Source organism: Caloenas nicobarica, chromosome 6, assembly GCF_036013445.1.
Source record: "Caloenas nicobarica isolate bCalNic1 chromosome 6, bCalNic1.hap1, whole genome shotgun sequence".
Taxonomy (NCBI): Eukaryota; Metazoa; Chordata; class Aves; order Columbiformes; family Columbidae; genus Caloenas; species Caloenas nicobarica.
In genome coordinates this window covers 3,500,974-3,516,495 of record NC_088250.1, presented here as the reverse complement: position 1 = coordinate 3,516,495, position 15,522 = coordinate 3,500,974, and the positions used below count along the sequence as shown (strand labels likewise).

Below are 15,522 nucleotides of genomic sequence, written 5' to 3'. Positions count from 1 at the left end.
TACAGTACTTGGAAGGATGTCCACTTCCCCTGCTGATGTCAAAATAGTACAAAATAAAGTTCACAAGACCATTCAAAACAAAATATTAAAATTCAAACTGCTGAGATCCAAGTCAGGCAGGTTCATCTAAACCGAGGAAACTTGGGCAGACTTTGTTTCCACTTGTTCTTTAGCTGCTCCTGGCTTGTTTCCAGACAACAGCAGCCAAGTTGCATTTTTTTTCAAACGAAAAAAAGTTACACCAACGGGATCAGAGCTAATAATATCTGGCAGAAGCTAAAAGGCCACAAAAGGAAAGCTAGTAGAAGGAATGACAAGGAAAACACAGGAATGCAGTAAATATATTTTAAAACGTGGGAAAAAGACAAGTGACACCGCTTGAAAACTGTACACAGGCCATGTACAGGTCCTGAGCCTGGGAGATGGAGCAGCGGCCACAGAATTGGCTTCCATCTGTCTAATCTGTCTCCCTGCATGGCACAGGTTGGAGAATTCACCCGTCAAATCCTGCAGCTCCCTTCCCCAGACGCTGTGCGTTAACCCACCCAACAAGGCCAGGAAAAGTTTTGACCTGTACTCAGCAGGAGAATACAGAATATCCAGTTTTCCTGGCCGGGCAAGACACCTGAGATTCCTCCAGTGTCAATGGGAGAGCAAATCCTGCATCTCCTCTCTGTCCCTTGTGTGCACCAAAGTCTGGACATACACATTCCTGGGTTACACACCCTCCTCCAACCCTTCTGAAAAGGGTATTTTGCCAGAGAGCACGTGCGCCTGCACGCCTCCCGATTCGTTCTGAAATTCAGCCAAGAAGCAGGGAATAGGCCACAACTGTCCAAATTATTTCTGCCGCCTATTTTCTGGCCCAGCTGCAGAGCACACAGAGTGGGCTGCAGGCTGGATGAATGGCTCTGGTAGGAGCAACCTTCAATGAGCATTTTCCTAGAGCTATTCTTAGCCCTCTGTTACCTTATAAATCCTTGAATTTAGAGGATTACAACATTGCAGCTCTTTCTGTGCAAGCTGACTCTGCACATCCATAATGAACGTAATGGAAATTTGCACAAACGTAAGTGGTCCCAAAATTAGAGCTTAAATCAACACTGGATACAGATGTAAAATGGAAAGTCAACAATGCTGGAGGGGGAAAAAGTGTTTAAACATTTTCATATACCGCATGTGGTATTTCTTCTGTTTTTCTTAATGAAACATGTGGATTAATATCCTAAATACTAATTCCAAGAAGCGTCTTTCCCAGTGTCTCAGCCAAGCTGTGAGTTTGTGTTAACACCTCCCTGTTTCACTGTAATTGCTGTAAAGACAGTCATTGAAAATTGCATCACAGTGCCTGGCTGAGATCCATGCTGGCACCGCTGGCCATGCCAGGCACCGTTTCATGGGCCGTGAAGGACTTCAAGGACCTGGGAAAGGACCTAGAGGTCTACTCGAATTTTCTCGGACAATTTTTCTGTTCCTGAGGTGGGAAATGTTTCATCAACGTCATCTTATTTGCTTTACCTCCTATGCTCTTGCCATCAGTCGCCACTCGTTCTCCTCTGCCATCTACTTTTCCATTTCCGAAGTCTCAGGGAGTCCTGTCTACGTCAGCTAAATGAAGAGAAGGCTGAGAGGTCATTTGATTACCAGGCATAAGCATTTACTCACTGAGAAGGAGATGTGGTAGCAAGACCTTTTCAGCCTTGCTGATGATAATGCAATAGGATCCAGCAGCTAACAATTAAAGCCAGATCAATTCAACCTTGAAACAGCCTGCAATTTCCTAACACTGACTGCAGCTGAACCTTGGAGCAGTTTACTGGGAAAGATAGAGGGCAAAAACACAAGGCTTACCATCAGGCAGAATCTTTGCCACAAGATGTGTTTGTAAAGTGAAAGCTTTAATTTACCTCTGGAAGAATTTATATAAAGGTTGTGAAATTAACAGCATTTCTTTCTGGGGTCTGCATCACTCGATCTACAAAGGCAACCAGCTAAAGACAGAAAAGGAGGGAAGTAAACTATGGTAGCAGCGGGATTATGTAAATCCTTCTCCCTTTAACAACAAATACAATTATAAGCTTAGTCTGCAAACAAGGAAAAGAAACTGCAGGTACCTTTTGCAGATCCTATTGTCTCCGAGAACATTTTCTCTCAGGTACCCATCAACCTACTAGCACTCAATTTATCTTACTAGTTAAACTTAGAGGTGTTATTTTCAATGTGCATTTACTTTCAAAGATGGGTGCTGCTATGTGAAGTCTAAAAAAGGACCTGTATGTTCAAAAGCCTGTTTATTCCTTCCCCCCAGTCCTCCCAGTTCACTCAGTACAAGCTATATATTCCGCCTCCAATTCCCCTCAAATTCTGCCGCATTTGTGCAATGCTCTGAGCCATTTCTGAGTACTGCTGTCATGGAATGTATCTGGGTTTGGCTCCCACGATATTTTACGACAAGCATGAATTAATTATGCTTTCTTAAAGCTTGTTCCATGATGGTTTTGCTAGATGCCTCCTAGATGTCACATTATCTGAAACGATAGGAAAAAAATAAAATCTCTACTCTGTTTCTCTGTATTTTGCATGATTCTACAGGTATTTGTCACATCCTTCTCACTGGCCTTCTTCTAAAAGATATAAAAAGCTGTACTCAACTTAGTTTCATTAAAGCTCTTTCATACTTTTGATCATCTTTTGCCTTGGTCTTCTTTAGTCTTCTGAAATTCCTACAGATTTAGACAGTACATTTTAAAAACACACTAGAAAAAGCAGCTGAGCCTCTATTTTTCTGTTGCTGATGTTCTTCAGTGGCTAAAAGAACAAAACTTATTACCCCTTCTGTTTGATGAATACAGGAAGAACAGGGTAAGACACAGTAATTTAGAGTGCTGTTACTGTTCAGAGTTTCACATTAATGTTATCTCAGAGGCTCTTTCTGCACCACAAAAGCTGACAAACTCTCCATCCACTTACCAAAATACAATATTTTTTTCAAGTTAGCTTGCACTCCAAGACTTTAACGAAAACGAATGAAGATGTACGGATTCATTAAGGCTTGCAACAAACTTAATTTTGCTTAAATTGCAACTCTTTTCAATAAGCCTGATTCTTGCACGTGCTGTTCTTTAATCTTCATGATCCAATCCATTTTGTTGAACTGCATTTTCGAAATTCTCTTCCTCCCATTCATTTTGTTTATTTCTAGATTTCCCAAACCTATTGTGAACCCCCCCCACCCATGAGTCAGCTGTTCCACCACCGGGAACAGCAGTTGAAGTCACACCACGGGCTGCCTGTACCGCACAAGTTTCACGTTAAGGCCCAACGCACATGGGCACCGATGGTATTTCAGGCGATGGACAGACACTTCCAGTGTGGATCAGGGATCTCCCTAAAAATGCTCCTGACTGCCTGTACTTGTGTGAACATATCTTAACCGTAAAGCCAACCCAGAGTCATTTCTTCCACACAGAAGCCAGAGAGTTGTGGTCAAGGAGGCAGAGTCCAGTTGGAGGCCTATATCTAGTGGAGTGCCTCAAGGCTCGGTACTGGGGCCAGTACTATTCAATATATGTATCAATGACTTGGATGAGGGAATAGAGTGCACTGTCAGCAAGTTTGCTGATGACACCAAACCAGGAGGAGTGGCTGACACGCCAGAGGCTGTGCTGCCATCCAGAGACCTGGACAGGCTGGAGAGTTGGGTGGGGAAAAGTTTGATTAAATAGAACAAGGGCAAGTGTAGAGTCTTGCATCTGGGCAGGAACAACCCCAGGTTCCAGTATAAGTTGGGGAACGAGCTGCTGGAAAGCAGTGCAGGGGAAAGGGAGCTGGGGGTCCTGGGGACAGCAGGGTGCCCATGAGCCAGCACTGGGCCCTTGTGGCCAGGAAGGCCAATGGGACCTGGGGGGGATTAGAAGGGGGTGGTCAGTAGGTCAGAGAGGTTCTCCTGCCCCTCTGCTCTGCCCTGGTGAGACCTCATCTGGAATATTGTGTCCAGTTCTGGGCCCCTCAGTTCCAGAAGGACAGGGGTCTTATACTGTTTTCTTCGAAGAAAAAACACTGCTTTAAAAAATTGCTATAAACAGACCGATGTCCCACACAGGGAAAGATACAGGTCCTACAATGCCCCTCACAACTTGGAAAATGGAGAGAGTCCAGCGCAGCCACAAAGATGCTGAAGGGAGTGGAGCATCTCCTGTGTGAGGAAAGGCTGAGGGAGCTGGGGCTCTTGAGCTGGAGAAGAGGAGACTGAGGGGTGACTCATTCATGGGGATCAATATGGAAAGGGGGAGTGTCAGGAGGATGGTTGTCACCGAGAAGAGCCTGGCTCCAATGACAGGACAAGGGGCAATGGGTACAAACTGGAACACAGGAGGTTCCACTTAAACCTGAGAAGAAACTTCTTCCCGGTGAGGGTGCCAGAGCCTGGCCCAGGCTGCCCAGGGAGGCTGTGGAGTCTCCTTCTCTGCAGACATTCCAACCCGCCTGGACACCTTCCTGTGCAACCTCATCTGGGTGTTCCTGCTCTGGCGGGGGGATTGGACTGGATGAGCTTTTAAGGTCCCTTCCAACCCCTGACATTCTGTGATTCTGTGAAAATAGTAGTGCTAACCACACTGGAAACAGCAGTCAGCCAAGTTTAATAAAACGGTTAATTCAATATTTCGCAGCTGCTTTGTATACCCTGCCTTGCATGCTGAAACGCTCTGCATTTACACAGGTGAACCTGCCTCCCACCATGGGACACTTTTCCAGTCACGCAATGCTGGTTTATACAACTAGAGACGGACACATCCAACACACAGCTTATGCAATTCCCTGAGGCTGCTCCAGGCAAAATAATGATGGCTAAATATTTAATTGCATTTTGACATGTATATTTTTTCTCTTCCTCTCTCCCTAGAGATGAGCTTTCTTCCAAATGTGTTAATAACAGTGAAAATAAACTGTAAATTGGCAATTGAGTACAACTGCAGAGCAACACAGTGTTAAGTATCAAGCTATGCCAAATATTCGCAAGGAAACTGTGACTTGTGCATTTGATTTTGCAAAAGTGGTTCATCTCCCATGAAAATGCTTGTTTGCCTCCATAGGTTTCCAAAAGGGTATTCTAATTTTCCTAACTGATCTTTTTGTTATGAATTATATACCTGATATGTTATTTTGCAGGGCAAAACGTGGCTGCAGCTCAGCAGCCATAAGCCAACGCTAAATTCTCATCAAGTACAACAGAAATTCGAGAGCATGGCCTACAATTTTGTGCCTCCAATGAGACAATCGCAGTCAAAGTACAATATATGGATTCAGGCAGCCTGAAAGAACGGAGGACTCTGATAGGAGTTAATGACTGGAAATCCTTACACAGCTGCTTTTTAAATTCTTTGCTGTGAGCATCCAACAAGACTGTTAAACAGGAAAGCCAAAAGGATCCAAATTCAGAATTTTAGACATAAATACATTTCAGTAGGATCAGTTATGACAGTAAGGTTAGCCTATGTAAAGGTTCTAACTGTTGATGCTAATCTAATAAAGCAAACAAGAGTACCAGAGGTTATTGGACATCATAACTTCCAGAGGAATTACTTTTTTCCAGTAATTCAAACAAATATAACTGCCTGTGTCAAGAAGTCCAAGAGCAGATGCAATTAAAGCACCACTGTCCTACAAGAAACAGAAAAGTGTTTTCATTATTCAGGAATCTTAGAAGCACCACTAACATGCAGCAACTACTTCTGCAACACTTATATCTGCAAAAGTACATATAAATCACTTACATTTACTTATTACTCACACTCCTGGCTTCTGATAAAATTACTTTTCCAAACCTAATAGAGCATCGTGGATGACTTCTAGACTGATGGGTCAAAATTACTGTATTAAAAAAAAAAAAAAAAGGAAAAATGTTGCGAATTTGTTCTCAGCTCAGAAATGGCTCTAATAATTTCATTATTTTGCTAAAAAAGTCCTAACCTAAAATTAGTATTCGGTGTGTGGGCATACCACTGTATTTTTAATTTTTTGAAGAGACTAAAAAAATTCTTTGTGCTAACCTTAATCTTTTACAGCTAAGTTCTATGGAAAAAAAAATTTTAAAACCCCCAACAAACAGTAAAGCTCAGCTCCAGCTGATAAACAACCCATATGCACACCTGCAGCAAATGAGTTTGCAGACTGACCCAACCAGAAAAGCATCAGCAAGACCATCAGTATGAATGTGTATGCAGAGAACTGCAGAAATTCAAAATTACTGGAGGTCTGGGGAGGGAGAAGAGTGATGAAAGAACCACAGAGATGCCTGAAGACAGAACTAATAGAGAGAGAGAGATAGGGAAATCGGTGAAGGAAGGAAATCAGAAGAGAATGTGCTTTGGGGCATATAGGACGATAAGACAGGAGAAGTTCAAAGAAGAGAATCAAAAGAATAATTTAAAGATAATGGATACACGACATTTCAAAATACGTATTCTTAAAACTCAAATTGTTCTTGTTCTGTGGTTAAATTGATTAAAGCTCTGTGGTTTTGTAATTAAAAAGTCACATTAAAACACACTAATGATAATCAGGGGAAAAAGAATCTCATGATCTGATATTACATAAAATCACTTGGACTCTTACAATAAGCAAGTTGAAACTAAAATAATTCCATAACGGTTGAACTTGGCGGTTAAGCTAGGCCTAACTCTTTAAAGAACATTCCTCCTGTGACGGTGCGATACTTATGAAGCTTGACGGTGTTTTGGGGACACACTCCTGCCCTGTCCTAAGTTCCAACAGCACACGGGAGGCTGTATGCTCTATTCAAGATCAATATTACAGTGTTTAAAAACCAAAAGTAATAGTGAGGTCCTTAACGGATTTAATGGAAGTTGTCACATTTAAGAAACAAAAGCACTGTTTAGAGCAGCTTTTTTTATTACGTGCGTTTTGCAAGCGAGATCAGGATGGCATGAGGAGGCTTTTCACACTGAGACATCACTTGTCATGAAAGGGCTTTCTCAAAACCAGGAGTCTGGAAACCTTTGTAGGAGTTCAGGTTTCACTGAATTTCACTTCAAAGACTGTTCCATTGCTGAATCCTTACAACCAAGAGCATTTTACACCCAGTTCTTTCAGCGTTAATGCTGGGCTTTGCTAACTGCATCATGCCAGAAGGGCACACCTATATGGGAGAGTTCACAGGCTGACTCATTCTTTCCACCACAAATTTTTCCCTGCATGGTCTGAGAGGAGCAGTGCTAAAAACACTTAGAATTCTGTATTCCTTGGGTCCTTTCCATGTATGAATAATGGATAAATACTTAAATCTATTCTATATTTCTGTCCACAAAAAAGCAGATCGTTTGCACTCTTACACATTCTTACACATTCAGTTCTTGCTAACTGTAAAACAGGTGATATTCTGTTCACCTCCGTAAGATTCTAGCCATGCTATTTAATATAAACTATAGCTAGGTAAAATACTACTTGCAGATGAAAACGTGCCTACAGCACCTAACTACAGCTTGGAATATTCATGCACTACAGATCACGTATGGGCTGTTTTTAATTTCAGGTAACTAACAACAAGAACTGAACTTTTTAAGAGAAGAGCTACAAAAATGCTAAGTATGATTACCTACATTTACATTTTAATGAGGTAGAATGTTTTCAATCAAGTTCAGTTAGACTGAACTATCTAAGATTTTACAAAGATGAGAGTATGTGCAGTAATACTTGGAAATAACTTGGAGAGTAGAACATTCATACGAGAAAACTTTTTCCCCATGTACAGGAAATCTGAATGTCTCATGCAATAATTCTATTTTTCTGTAGTAAACTACATTTCACCAGATTTTTTAACTAGTTTCTTAGTACGTTGCACAGATCGAAGGAAAAACTGATCAGAGACACCAATCAAAGCAGGTTACGTTCTGCCGATACACTTAACATTTAAACTGTACTTGGCCTGCTTTAGGAAGTGTAAATCACAGTAGCCCAATTCAGTGTTATACCCATTTACATCAGCTGGAATCGGACCTACAAGTGTTTCCTTTTCCGGTAAATCTCAGCAAGTTTGAAAACATTGAAAAAATAAGAATAGTATGACACACAACACCAGCTTCCCCTATTCAAGTCGTTAAGTACAGGACTCATTTGAGAAGACTCATGTTTTCTCCACAGGATGCAAAACTTTGTCCTTCCTTAGGAGACACAATTTCTAGGCTTCAGCAATCTGCACTAGACTTAGGTTGTGAGTCTGAAAGTACTAGATTTCATCACTGGTTTCCCAAGAGGTAATGAATGAGATTTACATTTAAAGTGTATTTTGGAGAGGGGAGGAACAAAAGGATCCACAACAGCAAGAAGACACTGGATCAGAATCTGTTGTGATACTGGATGGATCCTGATCGCCCCGGCCCCGCTGCTGTCCAGACTTCACAGCCCATTCTGTACTAACAAGAAATGATCACAATATTGATTTTTAGTGAGGCTACTTACATGAATAAACATTAATCAGTGTACATTAGGGTTGAGAACTAAGATCAAAATAATTTGACAAATAAGGCTTGCTTGCAGCTGACTTACAGCCTACACCACCAGTCATGAAGCACATTCAGCAGAAAGATAAATCCTTTACTCTTTCAGTGATGCTTTTTGTTTTCCAAATGACACACGATCAGCTAAGACACCAAATCAACATGTTTTTCCTCTGGAAATGAAGTTTGGCTATATGACTTCTCTGAGGCATTTGGAAGACTGAACTCCTCATCACCCACACTTACAAAGATTGTTTCTATTCTGTTTTAAAACATTTCACTTGTGGTTAATCAATGAATATTTTAGTTAACAAGGTCTTTGTTAAAATACAGATAGCCAACACTGTCTTATGCATTAATAAAGGGATTTCATTGCTTTAAAAATCAAATTAATGCATCAGAAAAGTTTCCATGTATTGGAGTTTCACAAAAAAACCTCCTTGAAATTACACAAAAGAAAGATCTGAGGAAAAGTATTTCTGTTTTTCCAGATCGAGTATTTGAGTTTGTTAGTGCTTATGTTTTTTTCCCCCACAGCAGTCTCCCATTTGTTTGGGTCGATTTCTATCAAAGCATTGGTAAGAAAAAGCACCTACATGGTAACCATCATAACACAGACCTTGGAGAGGAGACACAGTGACATGCACAGACGTGAGGCTTACATTTTCTTCCATGAAGATTCAAAATGGACTGTGTCACTTAGAAAAAAAAAAAAAAAAGGCAGCAGAGGAATGCGCAATTTACAGCAAGAAAAAAAAAAAAAAAAGCTGTGAGATTAAAACAAAGTCTTCTTTCACGCCAACACATGGTAGTTTTCCCATTAAAATGAAAAGAAAAATTAAATACATGCATTAGTCCTCTTTATATTGACTTTACTTGCCCCAGCCACTTATAATCAAGAAACACAATGAGTTTATCTCCAGAAGAAACAAAACGTGTTAGGTTTCTTTACCCCCTCTTAACGAAGGGCTGTCTCCATACAGCTGCCAACTGATGAAGCTTACGCCAAGAGGTGCTGAACATATTTCTTGTATCTATAGTACCTGGAACTCTTTGAGAGAAGCATAAGCGAGCTTTAAAAGAGGTGCAAACCTCCTGACTTAATGTTCTTAGAGCCTTGGCAGTTAATTGTTTCAGTTCGTGATTTATCCTATCAGGGTTCAACATAAGTCAAAACCAGATTTCTTGGTATGGTACCTAAGCCAAAGCTTTTCACCTATTAACTTACCTGAGCTAGAAATCCAGTATTTAAGTTTATGCCTTTGCGCATGGTCAGCATCACTATCAGTATCAAGAGGGAATCAAAGAATATAAAAGCAAAGATTTCTTCCAAAGCAGTGAATCAGTTTTTTAAAAGACACTCTTTGGAAATTAGTATTTTCAAGACTACAAGGCAAAATAAACACAACACTCACCACAATAAACAAATGAAAACACCCACCCAAATTCAATTAAGGAAAATAAGGGCAAAATTTCAAACCAGTGATTAGTCCACCGCTTAGAATGTCATCATACACACCTACTCAAGTTAATAGAATGTGTTTAAAAACATTGAGCTCAGTCTAAGTTATATTTTGCTGGAAGTTATTTCATTCCATGAAGGACAAAACACCTTTTAGGAAATGAAACAGAGAAATGGTGTCATATCTACACACTCAAGAGATCATTAGGTGAACATTTGATACAAAAACATCACGTAAGACAAACATGAACTCTGACATTTATTCTACTTCTGATAACCTTGCTGCACATGCTTACAATATCTAACAACATTTGGGGAAGATCTGGACATCACTCAACACAGCAGTACTGAAAACACAAGAAGCTAGTTGTTACATGGATCAGTCAAGGTTTTCAGTTTTTGAAGATGCTGCTGGTCATTCCTGGAAGAAACAGAGTTTTACTGTTCATGCTTGGGGCTCATCTAATTCCAACACCGGCCCTCAGGGAATTTTTTAACTAATGCCATTGTATTTGTCAAGCACAGAAACTTTTAATCTGATTTTTCAAATGGATCCTAGCCAATGGATCCTGGCCACCATAGCACTTAACAAAACACATCTGACTCTCCTCCATGCAATATTTAGGTGGGGCTTATTACCAAAATGATAGTTTTTGTTACCTAATGTCTCTATCTTGTGGTCCAATACAAGGCATACAGGCATATTGACCACGTTATTAAAGTTTTCATGACTAAAAGTCCCCAAGTCGAACCATATCTGTGTAAATCCAGCTTCACAAATAAACAGAGGCACATACCTTAAGAAATCTGAGCCAACACAATATCTGAACAACCCCCCTGGTTTGTCTGCTGATCTCATGATTTGTTGTACACCAGCATCAACACCAAGAGTATAGTTGGGTATTTTTTTAATTTAAACATCCTGTTCTTTATTTTCAAGATTTTTTCATTTCCCATGCTACTATTAATTATGTCACAATGACTCCTTGACCTCCCCAGAATCAAGCAGCTGAGATAACCCATCAATCATCCACTTTTGGATACTTCCTTCATTCTAAAGCACAAATAGTACACTATCTCAACAACTAAGTTGGGCTTGACTGTACTAATGGGGTCTTTTGGACAAATAATGCTGGATTCACATCTCAATTTCAAATTCAATTATTAGTGCTTCTCCAGAACACACACAAGCTGCAATCACGCCACACAGAAAGGCTGATGACTACACTTCAAAGAAAAGATCCTCTTCCAAAATTTTCTTTTCATCTTTCAAAACTATCTTTCACACACAATTATTTTTTTTCTAAACTGCATACTTCAAGGCAAATTTACTAAACTAATCATGAAATACAAGCATTATTGTCCACTAAAGAACTATCAGCATACCAAGTCCTGCCCAATCACAAAGAAATACAGTTGTGACACAAAACTGTGTAAATGGAACAAAACACAAAATACCGGCACAATCAAGACAGTTGTCATAAGTGTCTACATCCAAACCACATTTAGCCCTAGTCACTCTTAATTTTCTCCCCAGTACTAGAGGGTATCATGAGAAGATGGAACAGCTCTCCACAAGTAGGACAGAGAGATATGAAGGCTCTGACTAGTTGTTGGCCTCAAAATCTAAATTCATACATCCTGTCAGCAATCAATTTTAAGGAAAGACAGAGGTTTCAAGCACTGATGTCTACATTTCTGTAAAAAATATGAAAGAGGGAAAAAAGTGTTATTTAACTCTTCCACAAATACTAGAGTATTTCAGGATCACATCCTGCTTGGAAGAGTGCCCTTGTAACACGTGTCCATGCTTCATAAAGCTTTATCACCACTGTCAATCTTATTGGCAGAGAAACGAGCATTTTCAACCTTTTCTTCAAAATCCCTGATATTCCAAGCAATCACAAACAAGCTGCTGCGGAGGAATCCACAGAATCCCTGTATCACTGTCTGTATAAACTGTGCACAGTTCTTTTCCATTTCAATGGAAGTGACGTGGAACTTAGATGCTAAACTCAAATATCAAAATAATTTGTAACAATTAGATTGGATATTAGGAACAAATTCTTCCCAGAAGGGGTTGTTGGGCATTGGAACAGGCTGCCCAGGGCAGTGCTGGAGTCACCATCCCTGAGGGGTTTAAAAGGCGCTTAGATGAGGTTCTCAGGAACATGGTTTAGTACCAGAGTTAGGTTTTGGTTGGACTCAGTGATCCTGACGGTCTCTTTCAACTGAAACGATGCTATGATTCTAATAGCAGTTAACCCCATTCTCATCTCGCAAAGGGCCTTGATATGATTAGATGAACGCCCCATATGCTGCCATTAGCTTCAAAGTGCCAAAACACAGACCCACCGGGTTGCAAGAGTCCATCTTGTTCCCTTTTAGGTTGGAGGACTTCTATAGAAAACATTCAGTTCGGTTCCATCTGTCGGGCAATGAAATTAATGGTCTTCTGACTGGTTAACTCCACTCCAGCCTCTCCCACTTTGGAATCCAACCAAAAGATCACCAACAGATTATGTGAAGACAAAGGCTGTGACCACGCTGTGCCTGATGATAGCAGGATCAAACAAAATCAGGCTCAGCTACTCAGAGCATCCCATACTATGAAAGGCAGCATTGCTGGATATAGTCTCAAATAAGAGGTTTTGAACATGCTACTTAATTTTAGGCATATATTTACATCTCATTTTCAGTGATTAAGAAACATCAACCCAAACAGGTGTTGGGCACCATCTCCCTTTATCAAATTAGTCAATGGAGTAAATGCAACAGCCTAAAAATCCGTTTCTGTCCGACTAAGAGAGAGTTTTTGGAAAAACAGAATGCCGAGTTGGATTAAAAAAGGAAAAAAAATGGAAAAGGAATTACACTAAAGAAAGTAATCTGCTGATTGAGTCCCATACTGGTGCTTTACTTGCAGTTCAAAGAATGCTGGCATACAAAGAAGAAAAGAAAAAGAAGTTAAGTTTTTTTCAGTTAGGCATTACTATTTCATCTTATAAAGGGTGCAACACAAAATTCATTCCATTTCTTCTCAGGAAACCTGACAAAACAGCATATTGTTTCTGGCTGGCAGCCACTGTACCATCATAGCGCTTCTTAAAGGCGTAACACCGTGAATTCTACCAGGTTTGAGAAAGCTCGGGAAGTGTAAAACAAATAGAAATGCCCATGAGCTAAACTGACTTTAAATAGCAAGATAGCAAGTAAGTCTTTAAGGAAGGGAGAGGGTCCTTGTGGAGACTGGCAAATGCTCCAAGCAAACCAGTGCGAACAAGGCAGAAAGATACACGAGTTTGCAGTGGCATCACAAGAAGGCATAAAGACACACCAAGGGAAGGAAGACTTTGCAACTACAGTCCTGTGAAGTTAAACTGCTACTAAGCATGACTTTAAAAATGGTCTCCAGTCAAACAGATGAGCTCCATGCAATCTCAAGAGTCTGTTTTAGGGCGATATGCTTAAATTCCAGCATAAGACGTAAATAGATATGCACACACATGGACTAGTGTCTGTCATGCACTGTGGTTATCTCCAGCTCACATGAAGCTATCCATGTGTTTCCAACTTTAGAGTCTGATTGAATTAGAGTCTGATAGCATTAGGTTTGTTCCTTTCATATGCTAATAATGACATCACACCTTATGGCTCAACGCTGCAGCCGCACACTATTGTCTTATAAGGGAATAAGGGAAATTTTTCCAAAGGAATCTAAGAACTGGGCAAACTGCTCACCTGCGTATAGAAGAAGGTTTTCTTTTTAATCCATCCATGACACAGATTTCTTTCTGTTCCTTAGTGCTGTGAATAATTACTACTGAAATATTTATAGTGGTTTGACTTTTTTAAAAAACAACAACAAAAAAATAATTGTTGGGGAAAGAAGAAAAAAAAACCTACAAAAGAAGTTTTTGAGCATACAAGAAGCAGTCCTGGACATTTGTGAAGTGAAGCAATGTGAGGTGCTTGCTGGGATTTTGGTACAAGAGGGATTCAGGGCCAAATCTCTTACAAACATTCCAGCGCAATGTAGTGTAGTGCACAGACTCCTAGAAAATAAAATAATTTTTTAAAAGTGATAAATACTCTCTCTATGCTCCTGACATACATCTAGCAAAAAAATAAGATCTATTAAATTATGTAACTATTACTGTCTACACACACCACGCTCCTCGTATTTTGACATCATACAGCCCAAAAAAGAATTTTTTTTTTTATTTTTTAAAAATACCTTCATGGTTTGTACTGACGTGCACAGAAAAGGTTGAGAGAACAAGACAAGTGTACTAAGAAAAAAAGAGACCTCCACATCAACAAATAATGCACAGAATGGTCACAACACAAATATAAGCCTATTTTTCCCCCACTGCCATTGTGCTGTATTTCGTCCATACAAGAATAGAAACACTCATTAAACCTCACTGTTTGGAAAACAACATGCTTGAAATCTGCAATGATCTTTCCCCTCCACGGAGACTGCTATATGAAATCTGGAAAATAACCTTATACATAAATAAATAAATATAGTAAGGCGCGGGGAGGGGGGAAGAGAGCGGAGGAAATGAACGCGGCGCTCAAGCTGCTGAACGCATTTACCAGGCAAGAAACGAGTCCTAATTAAATAGCCCAAAAGCGATTAACATCAAGCCCAAAGGGGCCGTGCGGGGCTCCGCGGCCGCCCGGCTCTCCCGCATGACGGGGCAAGCGAGGCGGGCGCTGGGGCGAGAAGCGGAGCCCGGGGCGAGGCAGCGGCCGCCCCGGCCCGCCCAGCACCGAGCCCTCCCGAGGGTACCGGCCCAGGGGCCCGCACCTGCCGCGCCCCTCCCGCGGGTACCGGCCCAGGGGCCCGCACGGCCCCGCGGCGCCAACTCACCTCTCCGGGGCGCGCACTGCGGCCCCGCGGCTCCCGCGCTGCGCTGCTGCGGAGTCACCCCGTCCTTGCGGCAGGCTGCTCCCCGCTGCCGGCGGCCGCTCCGCGCCCACGGCGGGGGCAGCGCCTCCCCGCGCAGGGCCCCCAGCCCCCCGCGCCGCCTCAACGGCGGAGCCGGGCCCCCCGCCCCTCCGCCGGTCTCCGCCTGCGCGCCGGCATCTTCCCCTCAGCCACCGCCAGGCACGGCAGAACGGGGTGGGGGGCGGCCGGGCCGAGGCCGCAGCTCGGCGGCGCTGGGCGGCGCCGGGGGCGGGCAGCTCTCCGCGGGCAGCCGCTGACAAAGCCGCCCGCCCCCGCGGCCAGAGCGACGGGAGGGGGATTGCGGCTGATCCGCCCGGCGAGCCCCGGTACGCGCTCCCCGAATCGGTGGATCCGGGCAGGCTGCGGAGATGCCCCTCCCCGTGCGGAGCCGGGGGAACGTGCTGCTGCAGCTGCTACATTTTAACCGCTCTTCGTGAGAAAGCACCATCGACATGGTGCTTCGCTATGCCCATTTCCTTCTAATTCACACACAGCTATAAGCACGGGCAGTTACCAGTGTCACCAGCGGGAGCATGAGCCAGCCTTGATCATTCTCTCGGTGTCAATTGCCCTCTATTTGAAAGCAG

At 42.1% G+C, this 15,522-nt stretch overlaps 1 protein-coding gene across 1 annotated transcript in view; it reads right to left on the bottom strand.

Moving 5' to 3' along the window:
* The window catches only part of HECW2 (HECT, C2 and WW domain containing E3 ubiquitin protein ligase 2), a 114,315-nt gene extending 99,165 nt beyond the window's left edge, over positions 1–15,150 (bottom strand). The window contains exon 1 of the mRNA XM_065637257.1: positions 14,858–15,150. The gene's annotated coding sequence lies outside the window, so the exon portion shown is untranslated. The remainder of the gene's footprint in view (positions 1–14,857) is intronic.
* Between the last annotated feature and the right edge of the window lie 372 nt (positions 15,151–15,522).